Source organism: Neovison vison, chromosome 9 (genome assembly GCF_020171115.1).
Source record: "Neovison vison isolate M4711 chromosome 9, ASM_NN_V1, whole genome shotgun sequence".
In the NCBI taxonomy this organism is placed as follows: Eukaryota; Metazoa; Chordata; class Mammalia; order Carnivora; family Mustelidae; genus Neogale; species Neogale vison.
This window is the reverse complement of record NC_058099.1, coordinates 45,720,900-45,736,138: the sequence shown is the minus strand read 5'-3', so window position 1 is coordinate 45,736,138 and position 15,239 is coordinate 45,720,900. Positions and strand designations below refer to the sequence as shown.

Genomic DNA, 15,239 nt, shown 5'->3' with positions numbered 1-15,239 from the left:
CTTGTGTTCCCTCTCTCACTGTGTCTCTCTCTGTCAAATAAATAAATAAAATCTTTAAAAAAAAAAAAAAAGTTAATTAGAAATATAAGTGTGTCAAGTCACCAAAAGGAAGGCTCTACACTGACATTTTCTACCTACTTACCATTCAACTGCATTCATCTCACTAGACATGAACACACACCAAAGTTGCTCTCTGCTACTCAAATTGTGCTATTATGCTCAGGAGCAGATTAAGAATATCCAACTTCCTTATTGTTAAAAAAAAAAAAAAAATTAGGGGCTCCGGGGTGGCTCAGATGGTTGGGCGTCTGCCTTCAACTCAAGTCATGATTCCAGGGTCCTGGGATGGAGTTCCACACCAGGCTCCCTGATCAGCAGGGAGTCTGCTCCCTCTCTCTCCCCACTGCCCTGCCTTATGCTCTCTCTTACTCTCTCTGTCAAATGAAAAAATAAAAGCTTAAAAAAAAAAAAAGTTAAAAAAAATTAAATTACAGCACTGGTCCAAACATGATTATGTGGAACCTCTTTCTACTTCCGCTGGTGCGTCAACTTGCTCTACTGCACACATGGGAGAAACCTTTGCTGAAGCTGACCTGCTGTTTCTAGAGAAGCACAGAAAAGGCTGAAGGCTGAAAAAAAAAAAAATATAACAGGAGGAAGAGGAGAGACAACATACATAAACCTCACACCTGGTAACTGCTCATATCAGCTCTTTTTTTTTTTTACAGCAATCTAAAGGGAAAATGTCTCTTCTAAGCTGACACCATCAGCAATGTAGTTAGCAGGTGGGCCACAGGCCTCTTTTAAACAGTTCATAACATCCTATTAGTTTTCACAGCACCCAAGCAACTTCTGCTGACCACAAAGCATGTGAACAAATACAAGCAGATGACCAGCAGGAAGAAATTCCCACTCCCAGTAGGGGCAGGTCTAAAATCCTGGGAAGGGGGGGGGAAGGGTAAGATAAACCACTATATCTTCTAAAAGAAGGAGAAAATCTCTTTAGATCAGAGATTAAGGAGACTTCTCCAAATGAGGTAAAGGAGTCCACAAAATCTAAATTTATACACAGTGGTCTAACATCATTCAAATATTGACAAGCACAATCAAAATGAAATCTTAAGCACTCCTGCCTTTGTCTTTATATCTGAGAAAATTTTTAATTTCCATAGCCTTAGGAACTGTCACAAAGTCATAGCTCAAATATCCAAAAAAGCCAGGCAGGAATTTAATCTGAAGTGAAATAAATCATACTCCATATAAAGGATGCAGTTGACAAATATTGGCCCTGTGTTACTCTACCCTACCAACTTTTCAAGAGACATTAAATACAGTTCTAGATCTTTAAATGATACTTCCCAGCATCTAAATCAACACTTAACTCCTTTTATTTATTTTTTATTTCTTTTCAGTGTCCCAGAATTCATTGTTTATGCACCACACCCAGTGCTCCATGCAATACGTGCCCTCCATAATACCCACCACCAGGCTCACCCAACCCCCAAACCCTACCCCCCCTCCCCTCCAAAACCCTCAGTTTGTTTCTTAGAGTCTCTCACGGTTCGTCTCCCCCTCCGATTTCCCCCAACTCACTTCTTCCTCTCCATCTCCCCGTGTCCTCCGTGTTATTTCTTATGCCCCACAAATAAGTGAAACCCTATGATAACTGGATCCCTCTGCCTGACTTATTTCACTCAGCATAATCTCTTCCAGTCCCAACCATGTTGATACAAAAGTTGGGTATTCGTCCTTTATGATGAAGGCATAATACTCCATAGCATATATGGACCATATCTTCTTTATCCATTCATCCGTTGAAGGGCATCTGGGCTCTTTCCACAGTTTGGCGACTGTGGCCATTGTTGCTATGAACACTGGGGTACAGATGGCCCTTCTTTTCACTACATCTGATCTTCGGGGTAAATACCCAGTAGTGCAATTGCAGGATCATAGGGTAGCTCTATATTTAATTTCGTAAGGAATCTCCACACTGTTTTCCAAAGTGGCTGCACCAACTTGCATTCCCACCAACAGTGTAAGAGGGATCTCCCTTCTCCATATCCTTTCCAACACATGTTGTTTACTACTTTAAAAAAAAAAAAAGTGTTTTAGGTCAGTGGCACCTGGGTGGCTCAGTCATTTGGTCATCTGACTTGGTTTCGGCGGGGGTCATGATCTCAGGGTTGTGGGATCAGACCCATGTCAGGCTCTATGCTCAGCACAGAGTCAGCTGGAGATTCTCTCCTATCCCTCTGCCCCTACCATACACACATGCTTGCTTGCTTTCAAAGAAATTATTTGGGGTGGGGTGGGGGGATTAAGCCAACTGAAACAAATACATACCATAGGCAACCTCCAGCCATCATTTGGGACAGATAGAAGAAACTGTCCATGGATACCCATTTCTCCTTTTTGTCCTCTAATAGCATCAATTCACTTGGTCACAGAAGATATTCTTCAATGAGTAAACTGTAATAAAATGCTTAAGAGCCCATGGAAAGGTACAAGCCAAATGAAAAAAATAAAGAGACAAGTGACTAGGCTGCTCCTGACCCAGAATTGCCAGGCTAGAGTTAGAACTACCACAGGGCTCAGAAGCAAGACAGGTGACTAGGGGACAGAGGGCTAGCACAGACATGTCAAAGAGAAGAGAGGAAGGCTTTGGGTAGATCAGGTTCCTTGCAGAAACAATGGTGGGGAATGTTGAAAGTCAAAAGCACTGATGACCTAGTATTTGGGAAACGTCCATGAGTCATTCACAGCCATGGGCCACAAAGGGCCCCAGGGGCTTTAAACAAAATAAGCCAGCAACCAGTAAGTAGCACCTCAGGGAAAGAAAGCAGTGTTGAGTAAACCCACTGGGAAACAGACCTTACCTGTGAATAGGTTATAAAAACTTGCTCACTCTGTAATAAACTCTGTATACGTAGTACAGCCCAGCTAGCTCTGCAGTAATGGTGGGGGATCCTCACATCACCAGAGGGGCCTCCAGCAGAGAAGCGGAATCAGGGAGATTTTTAAAAACGGACTTTCAAAAGTAGCTCAGAGTAAACTCAAGATCAAGCACAGTCAGTTCAAGGAATATTTTCCTAACCTTACCCAATTCGCTGAATTTATTTTCAAATACGCAGTGATTTATTTGCTTTGAGAAATACCTCATGTACTTCTGATACACACACGATGCCCAAAGAATAAAAAAGTGTTAAACATCCTTTAAAAACTGAACAAGTGAACAATTTCCAATAACTTACTTGACAGGGCATCCATCAATGACTTTTCACTTAGGCTGGTAAGAGGGTATTGAAACAAGCAGGGAAAAAAATGTGTTTCTATGTAAACTCCATTTTGTGATGTAGAGGAATAGATCCCTTGATAAGAGATTAAACAAAATTCAAATCAGAAAAATACGGACTGATTATTTTAATTTAAATGCTTAAATTTAAAAATCTGATTTCTCATTGAAAAAAAGATGGGATATTTAAATTGAAACATTTATATTCCTGGAATGTTAGCTGGCTAAATTCTCATAATTTCACATGTAATTTTTTAACATTATTTATATTTTCCAGAAAAAAAAATGCATTTTAAACTTCCCTTCCAAATCCCATCATCATAGATATATTTATACCTATTTCCATACCGAAATGCTCAAAGACACAATTCTCTCAAAACCTCCCGGCAGTATGGGGATCTTCTTTCTCCAAGGCAGAAATATGCATTATATCATGATACATTATAAAGAATCACTTAAAATTGTGGTTAATAATAACGCACTGAAGGCCAAATATATAAAACTAATCAGTGGGAACCACTGATTACCACCTTTCCAATTCAGTAAACGTTGTCAATCTACTGCCAAAAAAATCTCATACTTCGGTATGCTCATCATCACCTCGTCCTTGAGTTGTGGAGGGTAAGCTTTTATACTCAAAAAGGTTAAGAAACCAAGGACATAAGTAATGGAGCCCTAGACCAGACAACGGAAACTTCAAGCTTCCAGCCTATAGCATATTCCACCTGGCTCTGCTAAATTAAGAATTTCAACTTAAGTGACAAAACCTACTGAGGCAAAACAACTCGGTAGCTAAACTGGCAGCACTGTGCTCACCACAAGACCTTACATGTGTAATATTTGTTTACAAAATCAGAATGGATTTTAAAACAAACTATGCGGAGACAAGGAAGCTTAGAATTTGCCTTCAATGAAGAGCCCACATTGCTAAGGCCATAGCTGACGGGCACTGATCCGAAGAGCTTCCCCCCCTTACCAGAATAGAGGACAACTCTAATACTCGAGAGGTCCTATTTCCCAAACGGAAACCTTATTTTAAGCCTCTTGAATCCTGAAGGCTAGACGGTAAAAACTGTATGGCAATTTCGGTGTATATACATTTCTCTAGGTAGAAAGGGCTCACAGCTTTCTTCAGAACTCAATACTAACAAGAAATGTCAATTTTACAGGAATTCCGTAACAAAGATACAGGAAAGTTAAGCATCCCTATTCTCTCGAAGAAATAAAACTAGTCAAGAAAATGTCTAATAAAGCTTGAAGTGAGTTTGACCACTGCTAACTAAAAGCAAAATGAAATAAAATAAAAAACCTGTCCTAAAAAGGTAATCTGCTTGATATTTATGAAAATATGGATTTTGATGACAGTCTATTAATACAGCCTCTAAAATTGCTAAAATCATCTCCAGTAATGAACAGCCTACAACAACAAAAATTCTGTAGGAAAAGAAAAGCTAGTCATGTAGAATGTAAATTTCTTTTTTATGAGACTGACTCCTTTTAAAGCAAGGGAAAAGGCTGGTATGAATCTATTACCATTAGATTAGACTAGGAAAAAATATACAGATACTCAACTTAGGAGTTCAAAACTTATCTAAAGCAAAACCTTCAACATGTTAAAACAAAACAAAACAAAAACTATCATTTTACTGTCTCATAATAAATAATCTTAATAAAGAAAAGCTCTCATTTTCCAAATAAATAAATCTCTGAAAGTAGGAATGGGGTTCTTGCCTGTCAAACCTTACTTGCCATACATTTTCAGTCAAACCAAGAGAGTGGAAATCAGATATGGAAATAACACACAAGTACTACAAACGTGCAAGTTTTAAAAAAGAAAAAAAGTTACTTGCAATTTTTAAGGCAACGTCCAAATTGGTTTAGTTTCAATCTCCTGCCACATATTCCTAGGACCTTAGTTATTTTACCTATCCCACTCCTTCCCAAAGCAATCATCCTTCTCTGTATGAAGACTTATTAAAAGGAAAACCTGTATGTCATCACTCAAAACTATTCAGCAACTCTCAAAGGGGAAATATACACTTAAGAGTATCAGTGAAATTGATGCCTTCAAAACCTAACCCATAACTCCGAGAAAAATCATACCTTTACCAGAAGTAGATTTTTTTTTAAAGATTTTATTTATTTATTTGACACAGAGAGAGTGAGAGAGAGTGAGAGGGAGAAGCAGGCTCCCTGCTGAGCAAGGAGCCCAACTCTGGGCTCGATCCCAGGACTCTGGGATCACGACCTGAGCCAAAGGCAGCTGCTTAACAACTGAGCCCTACCCAGACACCCCTACAAGTAAACATTTTAATGTAGCCCAACCTCTGGATAGGTAGTACTGGTATTAAAGGGGAAGGGTAAGATGTGTATAGGAATGCACCTTCTGCATGTTACAAAAAAGTCACCTTCTGCTTTATACAAAATACAAGGATAGAGACATATCAAGCCATATTCTCTTAAAAAATATTCTCCTGTGATCTTACTAAAATTAAAATTATGATAGGCTCATGCATGCTGAAAGCCAAATCTGTTTATTTCTGGTTAGTGAAAAATTTCCTACATATTCCGTAAAACCACCACAGGTTTTACTATACTAATTCCTATTGTTAGTTCAGATTCCAAAAGTTACCAATGCTAGTTAAACCGTAATAAAATGTGTATTTTTTAATACACAAAGCCTTCCAAGCTTAAGCACCTTCTATTTCTGCTTAGCAGATTTATATTACTTAAAATCAAAAAGAAAAATCAACAAAGATTGCAAACCAATTAGTCTCTAAAATCAAATAGAACTTAAATGTTCTTCCCAAATTAGAAACATAAAAAACAGTAAGTTTGGCATTAAAGTACACAACATGTGGGTTCTGTGAGTAACCAGAACCAGTGAAGACTTCCACAGATCTATAAAATGAAACTGGCCAAACCAAGTGAACATTCTGTGTGTATGATGTATGATGTCCTCTCTAGAGTTAATTCAAGAGTTGGGTGTGGCATCACCAGTGCATAAGGCCTTCAAACAGTTCTTTAATATATTAGCATTAAGAAGCATTATTGGCAGCTAAAAACATTATCAAACGATTAAGACTCTAACCAGGATAAGCTACGTAATCTGTGGATCCCAGTGTAAAAGGAAAGAAGAGGGTTCCCTTGTTCAAAAATTTAAGAATTTCAAGGGGGCGCAGTTAAGACGGCAGAGGTTACAAGCCCATAAAGCAGTTCTGCTTCCAACCAAGTACTCACGCTTCAAAACAAAACCGAACGTCAAATGTGGCAGCTTACTGCGAAGACTGGCCTGTCCAGCTGAATATCCAAGAATAAGAAAGAAATGGATTAGCCGGCTACGGGTTGTTTTTCCACGGGGTGACATATGACTCAGCCCCATACCACCTCACCTATACAGCCTCCTGAAATGCCATGAAAAAAATTAATAAATAAATAACCTGACCAAGCTAAGTACCACGGACCTCTAGCCTCCTTATTTCCAAATAAACAGTACTGGTCACAAAGGTAGTAAAATAACATGTTATGGTACCTTTAGTAATACTTCGAATGAGAGCAAAAGAAGTAACCCTACCATGCGGACCAATCTAGCAAAAAGGTAAACAGTAAAGTCAGTCTTAATAAGATGCTATTTTGGAATATCCAGTCCTTTGGGAAAAAAAGAACATGAAGAATAACGTGCCACTGTGGTGTTCTTGTGCCATGCTAAGGTCTGAAAAGTATACCAGGTTTAAAAAAAAAAAAAAAATTCCCATCAAAGAAAGGGAATTTCCCAGTTTAGATGTCAGGGTATTCAGGATGGCTCTGCTGTATCCTTAAAGAAAACTTGTGACTTGTTTTTAGAATAAAAGAAAGAGAGGTGGGGGAAGAAGGGATGGAAAGCAGTATTTTTTAAAAATTATAATAATGCCAACCAGAAAAGCATATAGAAGGCTGGAATGGCCTAAAGTGGTAACAAGGATTCAACCAGAAACATCTGTCTGTATGTAAAGGTCCAAAAGGGTAGATTAAGGAATGGGATAGTAGAAATGTCACTTAGAGCACTGCTGTTCCATGTCACACCAGGAGAGAGGTCATAACTAAAAGTGTAAAACCCAGGCAGAGAAGAACCTTACCTCTCTACGCAGAAGCATTAACTAGAACCAAGCAACCCTGTTCAACCCCCAAGAAACAAACAAAAACCAAAAAAGAAACTCTTAACAACCCATCCATTCTTAGCCTAGAAAATAAGGTTCAGTAGTAAATAACAGGCCTGGCCACACTTACCGGTTTGTGAGTACCTATGCTATTACAGGAGCATACCCTAAAACAAAAATTCTCTTCATCCACAGTAATAGTGTGTATGTACATTTTAAAAGAGCTGACCTGATTCCTAAGAGCAAACACTATACAGTGAAGGAAACACCTACAGACCGATAAAATTGGGGGGCCTTAAATGACAGCCTCAGGCGGTCTTTGAAGGGTAAAGAAAACAATTTCATTCCCCCAAAGGTGGCAGCACCAAGTTACCCAAATGGGCAATAAGGGCCCAGTTTGATCACACAAATTCATGTTCTCAAGAAGGAAAAAGAAAGAAAAAAAAAAAAAAAAGCAGAGGAATCATATCAAATTGCATGTAATGTTTCTTCATAATTTAATTTTTCCTAACCCACCCCAACCATTACTTTCCAGACACATTTTCTTCTTGCCCTGTTTTCCCTTTCCTTCCCCATTTCCAAAGGAACTTTCTCTAAGTATGCACACACACTTCACCTGAGCAGTATTAAAATCACCACTCCTACAGATCTCTCATAAGGAATAACCCAAAAACAAACTCAGTAATGTTCCAGTCCATCCAAGGAAAACAGTCACCATTTCTAGACCCAAAGATCTAGATGAGAAAAAGTAGATCCACGAAAGCTTTCCTGCCCGCTCACCAAAATGGAGACTCCAGGTCAGCTTCCACAAGAAAGAGCGTGCTTAGCACAAATGAAAAATTCAAAGGACTCTGGGGAAACGGTTCTTGAGAAGATTCTCTTCAACAGCAACTAGCCAGTAATTCAAACTGATTTTTTAAAGAGATGGGGAAATTACACCCCAACTGGTATTCGAGTGGTTTACAATGGACTTATTTGTCATAAGTTTGGGACTGAGATATCTATTTTAATTAAGACAGAATTATGGGTAGATCCACCAAAAAATTAAGTTTCAAAAAAGTCTTTGTCCTTGACGGCAAATATATTCACGTAGCATTGCTAAGCACCATTCTTTGGGGAGGGAATGAAGAGAATAGATATTCGGGAACAAGTCCTCCTTTCTCACATTCTCAGAAAATGTAGAGAAGACAGGAGATGAAATTTTTATCATAAAGATGATCTTTTTAAATACACACTATTTTAAATGGCCATCTGGACAGCTACAACTCCGTGCTCATAGCTCACATCTAGAGACAAGGTTTTGCGCCCCGGTCCTCCAGGATAACAAGTAGGCTTTTAAGGCAACGCTGTGGAAAGACAGCCTGCTGGTCATTGTCAAGACCACTGGAGGAGCAACTGCTGGTGAACCGATGGTGGTCCCCGCGAGACCACCAGTCGCACCAGTGCACGCACACTCGTCCGTGCACGGGGGCCGCAAGTGGCCGGCCCTCCCCGCCGAGCTGGAGGCGCAGCTGCCGCAACCTACGAGCGAGCGAGCCAAAGCCCCGAGTCCACCTCGCCCGGCGGCCCGGCCCGCCTGGCGATTCCCGCCCAGCGCACTGCCCGCGCTCAAACCCAGGATGCCACCGTGAGCGGCGACCTCGCGCGGCTGCGCCCGGCCTCACCTAATACCGCGCAAGGGAGCGAGCGGCCCGGGGGAATCCTCTTTGCTCTGCCCTGGCCGCCTCCAGTCCCATGCCACCTCCGCACACTGCGTGGCCGCTCCAAGTCTCCAGACGCCCCAGGAGCTCCAAGGACCACGCGCGAGGAAGCGCCGTACCAAGTGGGCACGCCACCAGACACCATCCGACTGGAGAACCCAGTGCACACAGCCTCCCACAGGCGGGGTTGCCAGTCCGCCACAGGAATCCTGCCCTTTTTCTGGAAAAGCCCCCTTCCCCCACTTTCCCTCCAAAGCACTCACCTGCGTCTCGGCGCAGCTCTCCCGGCGCTACACGCGGCCGTACCCGGGCACGTCCAGGCCTGAGCACGCTGCCTGGTGCGACCGGCCCCGCTCGGCTCCCGCCGCCCCCAACCAGCTTGTGCCCACAGGAGGGGCGGTGCCACCTCCCAAGAAGCCCAATTCCCTCTACTCCCGCCGCAAGGGGCCGAGCTCTAGGAACTTCGCGTGCACCACCTCCGCCACCCCCACCGGCGTTCCCGCCCGAGGCCGGTCTAGGGCTCCCACCTAGCGGAGGCCGGACTCCGCTCGGCGCCGCGCACAGCCCTTCGCTTCGGCGTCCAAAACAGACCCGAGGCCAGGCGCCGCGTGCCCGCCTTCCCCGCCCCCACTCCCACACCCCCCGCACTTGCCTGCTACGACTCGGAGCTGCAGCTACTACGGCTCGCGCCGCCAGCCGTCAGCACAGCCGCGGAGGAGTCGCTCCGGGCGGGCTCCGCGGAGAGGCGGTGGCGGCGGCGGCGTCCCCAGTCCCGGCGGAGGCGGGAAGGCGGACTGGAACCCTGTGAAACCCCCGCCCTACCCGCGTCGCGCCGGCGACCGGCCTCCTCACCCGGCCGGCAGCTGCCTCAGTGACGCCCAGGCGCCGCGGTCCCGCCGTTTGTAGCGGGGCGGGGAGGAGGGGCTTGCTTGGAAGAGCGCCAGGAGGCGGGGCCGGCGGCGAGTTAGCGGCGCCGCGACTGCCGCCGCCGGCGCGTGCCCTGCCCGGCCGCCGGCGGGTCGGTGCCTGCGAGAAGACGCCCGGCTGCGGCCGCTCCGCTCGTCCCTCCCGTGTTCCGATTCCGAACAAGCTCTGGGACCAGGTTCGCTGGCAGCGCGGAGAGCGTCGCGCGCCCAGTAGCGGTAGATTCCAGGTGCAAGTTTGCAAACCCCGAGGTTTCAGGCGCTAACTGGGAGCCAGAGCGACTCGCGCGGGGGTTACTTTGAGGTATATGTGCATCAAGTATATACACAGACATACATACGCATATAATGCAAGCGGAGTCAAAAGGCTCTTTTTTCCCCTACTTCAAGCCCAAGGGTCCTGTCCCTTGGCGGAAAACTAAAGGCTTAGCCCCGGCTACCCCACTCTGCCTCTCTAGATGGAATCTGACGTTCAAATAAGCCCGAGTACCTGTGCGGGGTGCTATACTCTGCTTCAAACGCAGAGTAGGAAATCCTGCACTCGACTATACAAGAGCCTGCCGCTCTCTGCATCCTTCCAACGCCCCCCACGTTAGCCCCGAAACGGCCAACTCTTCACCGAGGGGGCGTCACATCGCTGCTTAGCCTTGGCCCGCCCCCACGCCCAGCTCAATCGCCTCTCTCCTAGAAAAACCTGTGCCTGTCCTCAGACTCAGCCCCGCGACTGGGAGTCAAAACCGACCCCGAGCCACGCGGTGGTAACACGTTTTTACACCTGCTCAGCCGTTAATTATGAGAGCACCTGTCGTGTTGCTGTGGTTTTCATTGCGAAGGCTTCTGTTTTAACCCTTCCCCCTTAAAAACTGCACTTAAAATATCACCTGTCATACCTACCTGAAATCTCAGGAGTTAAGAGAAAGGAACTGAGCAGTGGGCGACTGAGTCGCCGCAAGAACGTGACCGAGGTTACAGCTTCAAGGGCATGATGCGGGTTTGATGCAGCAAGGTCCGCTAAGGGCGCCCAGCGCTCCCCGCCCCCACGCGACGGGCGGGGCGGGGAGGTGGGGGAAAGAATGGAAGGACTCCTTTAGCCCGGGGCGGGGGTGGAGGAGACAAAATTGCCCTCTTGGACGAATTCAAATCAGGCGTAGTAAGGTAAGGCGTTTAACCATAATCGAAATGGAGACAATCTACCCCTCAATTTGGGGGACCCTGACTGGGGACACCAGAAATAGCTAATTGATTCTATATCAGCATTTCTGTTGTCACCCCAAATCCGATTAGCAATTAAATGACCTTAATTGACTTTGCACGGGGTTACTGGGAAAACAGCTCAAAGCGCCTGCGCCTCTTTGACCTCCCTCTAAACAGTTAATTATAATATTCTTATCCCAAGCAGGCGGGTTGCTAAAAAATGCCTGGTTCCAAACGTTAGGCAAAAATGGGCCTACCACATTTGCCAGTCTAAGCCTAAAACTCTTAGAATGCCCTACGCCCTACTCCCTGAAGCTGACTTTTTGAAGTTATGGGAGACCTCTCTACAGAGTTCCCTAAGTCTTCCAATCCACTTCGACCTGCAAACGTTGCGTTTTTCATGGAGAACTCCAGAACAGGTTAAAATGAGGTGCCTAAGCCCTTGGTTAAAAAAGAGAAGAACCCAGAAGAGATTGGTGTAAGACAGACTTAGGGAATGACAATAAAAACTGAGAGACAGTTACTTTTTTAAATCCTCCAAAAAGCGACTTTTAAAAATCAAAATTTTCTGGTTTTGTACACTTATTTGTCCAGATTCTGACAAACCTTTCAGATGTCCCATTTAAGAAGCCATTTTACGAAGGAAGTCTTACAGGCCCAAACAGCTTTTCTACTCTATCACCCCTAAAACATGCACACTTTTTCCCTGACCTTTAAGAACTTATTTTTATTTTTTTTTAATTAGGAAAATAATTTATTCAGCTACTATTGTCTACTCTGTATTCTTCCCCCACCCCTCCACTTTAAGCTTGCATTTTATAAGTTGCAGTATAGGCCTAAGAAATAACCCATCTCCATCTCTCTATTCCCTACATCCAGAAGATGGAGAGGGGGCGGGGGGGGGGGATGGGCTAAAGGTGTAGAATCTTAACCAACATGAGTGTTTGTAGTGAGTGGGGGCGGGGAAAGAACCCGTGCATTTCGGGGAGAAAGTAAGAGACATTCATCCCATCCCAGCAGTGTTAAGAGTAAATACTAATCGGTTGACTGTTTCTCTCACTCAGGCCACAATAAAGCCAGATCTGCAGCTGGCAATTACAAGAGAAAATACCCAGTCTCGACATCAGTTTCGCTAACCGGTACTTGAAAATGGCAAACGGGGAGTGTATCCAACCTCCAATTTGCCACAGTTGTATAGCTCTCATATTAATTCTTTACAGACGTGAAATAGGTGGGTACGTAGCAACGTGCTGGGCATAAATTAAGCAACAATGGCCACGCGACGTCCTATTCGCCGCGGAGCTTCCGTACAGGGCACTGCCACCTTGCTATCCCCAGACCCCACCACCCCGGAGATGGCAGAGTCGAATCTGGAGGCTGGCCGCAAGTTGGCTTTTAGACCCGGGAGGGTGGGTAGGGTGGACAGCGGGGAGAAATTAATAACCCCGGCGGGTTTTATACCTTTTCCCCATTCTCTCCGTCTCACGCACCACACCGGCGCTCTCACGCACACTCACCCACACCCCCTCGTGCCAATAATTTAAACTTCTCTTAGGCAAAGGCAGCACCTCCTTCACCGCCACCATCACCCTCTCGGTCCTCTCCGCCCAATGAACATTCTCCCCCCTTTCCCACATCTACCCTAATTTCTCTTTTTCCGCAGTAGAAAGCCAGCTGGTTTCTCCCAAACCCTGAGAAATCACAAAAGTTAAAATGAAGCATGGGTCTGCCCAGCGTCTCATCCCCAACCATCTTTCTCCTAGCGTCAGTTTAACAATAGCTATTGTGGCGGGGGCGGTAAGAAAGGGAGTGAGGGCAACGTAGCGGAGTTGGCTCCTGGGGTGACTGTGAATCTTCGCGACTGCGAAGGGGTTTCCCCCTCGCGCCGAAGGCAAAGTCAGCCGCGTAGGACCAAGGACAGGGCTTGGAATCCACTTCCCAGCGCCCAGCGCCGCAAGGTTCCCAGGCAGCCGCCACTCCACAGACACAGCTCCAAGGATCTTATTTACGCTTTTCTGAACAAAGGGAATCTCATATCCGGTACAGACTTAAGAATTCAGCCCTAAATTGGCTATCTTCTTTTAAAAAAGAATTACGGTAATTGGCGCCCATGATTTAGACCCCGCACACCTAGCAATGATGAGTTTTTGACAGCTTCTACCCACCCTAACCCCAGCCCTAGCCCTAGCCCTCAGGCGGCATGTACTTTTTCAGTCAACTACAACTAGCAGCCTGGTGTAGCATCTAAATTCCATCTGGCAATCCCATCTCCCCAGCACATGTTATCTGGTTAATGCAATTAAGTGTGGGGTTTTCGCTGGTCTAATCTGCAAGTCCAGGCTTCTGATTCCCCTCAAAGGTATTAAAGCCTCTCCAGTCCCTTAGCTGCTGTGCGAAAGTGGAGGCATGCATCCCCCAAAGCCCAAGTTATCTCTCTTCCCACGAAATGAACTTCCAACCTCAACCCCGTAGCTCACTCAACACCTAGACTCCCATTGTACCCCTGCTCTACTCTAGTCACATTTACCACTTAAGTTTCTGCCATTGACATTTGCGAAAATTCAGTACGTCAAGCATGCGTCCTCTTAGTCTAGCTCTCTAGAATTAAAAAGCAGAGCAGTAGCTTTGAAATGAGACAAACATGTGCAATTAACTTCATATTCTGTATTCCGCTCACTTACAGGTTTTCTGGGTTTGCCAGCGCATCGCTGCAACTAATGATTAAAGAAACCAAACCGAAACTTACCTTTCTCCCTTAAGGTTTTTGTGTATGTGTGTTTTTAAAGTAACGGTGCAGTTCTCCCAATAAGGATGAGCAAGAAGCTGCTGGATAGTTCTCTTAAGACAGCACGAAACCTAAACTGTGCTCGGCTTAAAAGAAGCAAATAAAAAGAAATGCTTTCGACCCCAAAGTCCAACGCTAAAAGAAATGGCGAAAAAAAAAATATGAAAGGGGAGGGGAAACTTAAAAAAAGAGAGTTTAAAAAGACGAAGAGACTATCCTCCTATTGCCGTTCAACTAAACAAAAAGAGGCAAGAAAAACAAACGAAGGAACAAAGAAAAGAGACGAAAGAACGTTTTTTCAAAAAGACGATGTCTTTCTCCTTGTTGCTTTTTAGTAGGTCGCTACAGGAGTAAGCTGCTGCATCTCTAACTGAGAACAGAAATAAGGGGGGAGGACGTCTTAAAAGGGAGGTGGACTGGACCACAGATTTATAGCACCGTATCACCAACCCCTTCTCTGCCTCCGCACTGCCGTGTGTGCAGCTGCTCTGCCAGGCTCCTATCCCGGGCAGCACGCGCGGAAGTATACGCCGAGTGGCGCCACAACGTAACTTGCTTATCTCCCCAGGACCCTGATTGGTCTGGATGCTTCCATTGAGGCTGCCCGGGCGATCATGCTTGATACGATTGGCTAGAAGCTTGTGTCACTCTCAAGAGCTCAATGGAGTCCCGTTTCAAGGTAAGTTGTGCGGGGAGGTACACACTTAACACAGGCGGCGAAGGGAAATGCAAGAAGCAAAAAGAGATGGAAAGAGCAACGTGGGAGGGTTGGAACTGTAGTATCAGAGTTTGCGATATGGCATGATCTTCTTTTCTCTTAAATCTTTCTGCTTCCGAAAGACTCATTTTCCTTGCCATCACTGCCGCATCTATGGCACGTTTCTTTATAACATTAAACTCTGTCCGGTATGTATGAGTCATTGAGAGCTCCCTCTCTTTGATCTGAGTGAAAGGGATGAATGTACATCCATTACTTACCCGCATGCCTTTTCGATTTATGCTCCACTATTCTGTATTAGATATTAAGCAATTTTATGTCTTTCTCTCTTTTAATATATGCATATTGCAGCTCTCTTATTTATTTTTAGGGTAAGAATGAATTCAGAAATGCTTTCAAATAAAGCTGCACGGTTTGAATTAGCTTTCATTTCATGTTAGAAAAGTATAGGAGAAGCATCCTGTCAGGAAAAAAGGTACTGAGCAGAGCTA

The 15,239-nt window shown here is 44.9% G+C and overlaps 1 protein-coding gene across 10 annotated transcripts in view; it reads right to left on the bottom strand.

The window, feature by feature from the left end:
- Positions 1-14,514, bottom strand: part of ELAVL2 (ELAV like RNA binding protein 2) — a 146,215-nt gene extending 131,701 nt beyond the window's left edge. For 7 of the 10 annotated variants that reach the window (XM_044265570.1, XM_044265572.1, XM_044265575.1 and 4 more), the window contains exon 1: positions 13,992-14,514. The gene's annotated coding sequence lies outside the window, so the exon portion shown is untranslated. Of the gene's footprint in view, positions 1-9,092; positions 9,140-9,391; positions 9,453-9,780; positions 9,956-13,991 lie in introns of those variants that run through there. The other 3 variants (XM_044265577.1, XM_044265578.1, XM_044265571.1) reach the window with 3 other exon arrangements.
- Positions 14,515-15,239: the final 725 nt, after the last annotated feature.